General features: G+C 42.4%; 1 pseudogene; it reads left to right on the top strand.

The window, feature by feature from the left end:
• Positions 1–3,840: 3,840 nt before the first annotated feature.
• LOC114028090 lies at positions 3,841–4,985 on the top strand (annotated as a pseudogene).
• The last annotated feature ends 246 nt before the right edge of the window (positions 4,986–5,231 follow it).

Raw genomic sequence — 5,231 nt, 5'->3', positions numbered from 1 at the left:
ATGGTTTTCTGATGAATAAAATAATACTCATTTAAAAGCATGACTAAATTTGTAATAGCTTTGTCATCATGAATTTTCTCCATCAATGGATACTAATGATACAATTAATATCTTATGAGTATCTTAAAAATTAGGGACTTAAAAACCATAGGCAGATTGCTGTGTTTGCTCTGTTTATATATGATTAGGCTCGTTGGAATCAATTTAGGAGATGTGGTGGGGATGGAGACCATTGAGGCAGAAGAGTTGGGTCATAGGTTAGTCAGGTAACGCCTTGCCTGTCCGAGACAAGATTAACTAACAAGGATCAGTTCCTCGGTGTGGCTGGTTCATGCAGTGCTTTTTAATGAAGTGGTATATCAGTAAATGAGTAAAACTATATTGGTTTTGCTCCAAGTCAAATAAATTAAAGAATCTGAAGGCTAGATGGGACTCTAGAGGAGTGATTATATCACATTGTATTATCCAGGTGGTCAAGATCTTCCTCACATCCAACCAAAATCTCCTCTGTTTTGCTTTGAGTCTACTTTCTCTTTTAAGTCCTAAATAAAAATGTAGAAAAAGTGTTCAATATCAGTGAAGAAATATTCCACCTGCTGCTCCCAGGCCAGTTTGTGTCATCCTTAACATCCTTGAATCTCCCTATATCCAAGCTGTTGCGAAGGCCTCAGAGCATCCAGAGAGGGGCACAGGGGCCATATAATCATGTGTTTAAGTAAATGAGGTTGTTTAGCATAAAGAGAAGACTTAGCCGAGGACATGATAGCTCCATTCAGATAGCTGATGTGCTGTTACATACTGAAGAAGGAGCAGTTAGATTGGTACTGCTTGACCCCAGAAAGGAGAATTAGGAGCAGTGAGTGGAAGCTGTATTGGCTTGGCTTGCTGATTCAGTGACCATGGTTGATATGATCTGTCTTCTTGCCATCTGCCTTGCAGGTGTGCCCTCCCACTGCACCTCCAGGGACCATCTCCTAGGTGACTTAGAATAGTCAACTTTGGAACCCTCACCTGTGGGGGGGCTCAAGCTGTGCTCATTGGTGAGTGCTTGAGCATGGACTCATAGGTTCCACTGTCTGGTCATGCTCTCAGGGTCACGTTCTTGCCATTCTCCCTGAAAGCTAGTCTATCTCCTTTCCCCACTCCCCTTTTCCCTTTCCACTTCTTCCTCTGGAAACCAAAATCACATCAATACTACCTTTGCTATGGAAGACAGTTTGTCAGTCAGTTCTCCTGTGGCTTCATTCGTTGTCTCTGTGATTTCCTAAACTCAACCCTGTCCACCATATTCTTTCTTTCTTTTTTTTAAATAATTAATTAATTTTTAGTTTTCAACATTCACTTCCATAAGATTTTGAGTTTTAAGTTTTCTTCCCCTCCCTCAACCCCCCCCGCCCAAGACGGCGTGCAATTTGATATAGGCTCTACTTGCACATTCATATTAAGCATATTTGCCCATTAGTCATGATGTAAAGAACAATTAAAACTAATGGGAGGAACCATGAGAATGAAGCAATAAAACAAAACAGCAAAGGAATAGGAGAGCAAATAGTATGCTTCCATCTGCATTCAGACTCCATAGTTCTTTCTCTGGATGTGTATAACATTTTCCATCGTGAGTCTTTTGGGACTCCATAGTTCTTTCTCTGGATGTGTATAACATTTTCCATCGTGAGTCTTTTGGAATCATTTTGGATCATCCTATTTCTGAGAAGAGCCAAACCTATCAAAGTCAGTCATCGCACAGTGTGTCTCTCACTGGGTATAATGTTCTCCTGGTTCTGCTCATTTACCTCAGCATCGGTTCGTATAAGTCTTTCCAGGTTTTTCCTGTCCACCATTTTCATATAGAATGTAAGCTGCTTGAAAGCAGGGACTGTTTCCCTTTTGTAATTGTATCCCCAGTACTTAATAAGGCAATGAATAGTGAGTATTTAACAAATGCTTCTTTTATTCATTCATGGTAAATTTAAAAATCATAGTTTCAGAGAAAGAGGTCTGGATCTCTTTCATGTATTGTAATTAGAACCTTCTTCATCCTCCAAAGGAAATGCTCTGGTACTGAAGGGTAGGTGACTCCTGTGAGACCTTGTATGGGACCTAGGTTCATCACAGATGATTGAACTCAGCAAACTATTTTATGATTCCTCCTAAAGCCTCCTTGACTCTCTTTTTCAGTAAATCATTGTGGTTTTGGGGAATTTGAGATCCTTTCTGTATGGATTCAGGAGCAGAGGCTACTTGCCTAGAGGAGATAAAAGGACATCAAGAATAGTCCTGGAGTAGAAAATCTAGCGCAGCTGCTTTTCATGCCTTCACTAGGATATGAGTAGGAACAGAGGTTTTGTTTTCATTTTTTCCCTTAAGATTCTCTGGTAAGCGAAATCAGCCTCCAGAGGGATGGTTGGGCTAAATTCAGAAGCTAAGGTGGAAGGACATAGTTTTTACCTTCCTGTCCTACAAGGAGCGCATCTTGAATATATGCAGTAATAGTATCAGAAAACCCCAATGATAAACCTCCCCAGGTATATGTCCTACTTGCCCAGGACTGACCTTGAAATTTACTTAGTTCCTCTTGTCTCCTGTCACAGCAAATGTAGTTTTCACAACTTGGAATATTATCTTGTCATTCTCATTATCTGAACTCTTAATGACAGCTGTTTTTTCACTCCTTATGTTTCATTTTTATCTTATTCTTTGACTTCTGGAAACCAAAGTTTTGCCCAGATTGAAAAAGGCTTTTTTGTCCTCTTAACATGTTTATTCAAGAATGTAACACAGCTCCAAACATAGACCAATTTCTTTGACAGATTGTGCAGAAGGCAGATGAATGTGAAGCCAGAACAGTCAGAGCCCATGTCCTACCTTGCCTCACTGTGTTACAGCAGCAGTGTGCTTGGCAGCACTTGGTGGCGTTCCTAGAACAGGTTCTCCCAGATCTTCAGCATCATTTGAAGGTTCCTTTCCAATGTGAATATTCTAACTAGGCTGCTTGTTTTATCATGCAGCCCACTGAAGTAGCATTGTTATTACCACTTAAATGTTTTGGACGTCAGATCTATGAAATTTGTAGGCATGTAAATTGGCTGATAAAATTTCTTGCTCTATTTCTTAATAAAATATTTCATTTTAGTTTCTTTGGCACTTATAAGCAGAAATATATCTAAATTCTCAAAAAAATTTTTTATCTGAACCTTTTGGAAAGGAATCTGATAATTACCAGGATAAGGCTTGTTTTCACCTTTTCCCTATATTTCAAATCTTTCAGGATTGTTACTGTACCCCTCTTGTCTTTTGCACAATAAAGGTACTTAACTTTATTTTTCTATTCTTAAGGGGAAGAAAACCAAAAATTGCTTCTAGTGTCCATTTTATTCTCAATCTTTTGAGTCCTAGTCAGGAGAACAGGAACAGATTTTTCAACTTGTAGATTTGAGAGTTGGACTGCATTGTTTTTCTTGTATACATAATTATTACTATGTAATGATACAGCATGTAGTTTTGGGGAAATAGATAATGTATTTTTTAAACATTTTAGTCATTCTAAAAATTACTCATTTTTAGTAATTTTTTTAAAGATAATTTTTTAAAACAAATTAAAAAAAAATCTCTCAATCAAAAATGTCATTGGGATAAAACATGGGTGGTATAGGGGAGGAAGGAATTTTTTTCATTAAAAGTTTTCTATTTATTTCCCTGAGACTTTTTATCTTTCTTGTAATGACTTAACCAGCTGTGGTATCTTTTCTAGATTGAAATTGTGGCCATATTTATCAAGCCTAATGTTTTATTACTGCTTAAGCATCTCTGACTTGGGTAGTTGGGGGGATGGAAGGGTGAATGGGTGGTGGCAGCAGCATGGCAGAGCTGAGGTTGGGCCAGGCAGAGCCGGTCCCTGATTGAAGTCCATGTCAAGACCCCCGAGGACAAGGAAGAGATTATGATCTGTGCTTGCACCTTGGCAAAGGAGATCAAAGAGGAGATCTAGTGGAGGTTTAAGGCCCAACAAGGCTAGCCTGTCCTGATCTTCACTGGGAAGATTCTCAAAGATGGAGGCAGGTTAAATTAGCATGGGATCAAGGATGGGCTCACTGTCCATTTGGTGATCAGAACCCCACAGAAGGCCCAGGATACTGCTGCTTCTCCTCATTGGCAGGCAGGGAGCTCTGACAGCTCCTCCTCCTAGCCTCTCCAGACTGAGAACTAGGGGCCGCTCCCTAAGGTCTGGAACCCCTGAGCCCCGGAACCCCTGAGCCCCAGCTTCCAGACCCTGGGGCCCCCTGGGGAGGGACCAGCGGTTTTCAACCTTTTGGGGATCAATGCAGCTAACTTGGAGTCAGGGATATTTAATGGCCCTGAGATGCAGGTGTTTCTCCTGCAGATTTCAGAGAATCTCCAGCTAATGCACAACATGATCTCTACCCTATGTATGTGAAGTATGATGCAGACACTTGTCCAAAACCCAGACTTTGCTGCTCAGGTGATGGTCTGTGTACCTGTGTGAGGAAAATCCCAGCTGCAGGCTCTAGCTCCCTGTCTTTCTGCAGCAGATACAAAGCCCAGACTCGATGTCCGTTCTCACCAGCTCCCTGGCCATGTAGGCCCTGCTTCAGATCCAAGAGGGGCTGCAGATGTTGCAGACGGAGGCCCCAGGGCTGGTGTCTAACTGTGGCAGCTTCAGAACCTCCCTCTGTAGCAGGTAGCAACATCTCAGAGCCTTCCTATCACTTGCCCATCCACGCCGCTAGTGCCTTCCCAGCAGGGGGCACTGCCCACCCCCAGCAGCCACTGATGCAACAGATGATTTGGCTCTTGGCAAGAGGAGGAAACTCCCAGGTGCAGACATTAGAGATTCTATTTTACATCAGCTGGAGCAGCTCAGCCTTGTGCTTCATCAGTTGAGAGGCTGACCTGCAGATCGTGATTGCTGCTGGTAGGGCTATTAATGCAGCCAGGAAAGGCTGCTGGGTTGTCGGCCCTCCTAGTCCTTGAGTCCATCCTCTCCCCCATCTACATATGCAAACCTACACACCGACCTCCCCGACATCATTTGGTGCATTTGACAGCTTCCCAGCCTCTCCAGATCACAAGACCTCTCTGGTCTTCAAGCCTCTTCAAACAGCTGGGGCTGGGGGAGGGGAAGGGGGGGACGACAGTTAGGGTATGGCAACCTGACCCCATACCTCTGTCCAGTCATTTTGTTCTAAATGTACATGTCTCCTCCATTCTGC

Source organism: Vombatus ursinus, unplaced genomic scaffold (genome assembly GCF_900497805.2).
Source record: "Vombatus ursinus unplaced genomic scaffold, bare-nosed wombat genome assembly UNPS02014870.1, whole genome shotgun sequence".
NCBI classification, from domain to species: Eukaryota; Metazoa; Chordata; class Mammalia; order Diprotodontia; family Vombatidae; genus Vombatus; species Vombatus ursinus.
The sequence above is the reverse complement of the archived record's forward strand: the minus strand, read 5'-3'. Positions and strand labels throughout refer to the sequence as shown.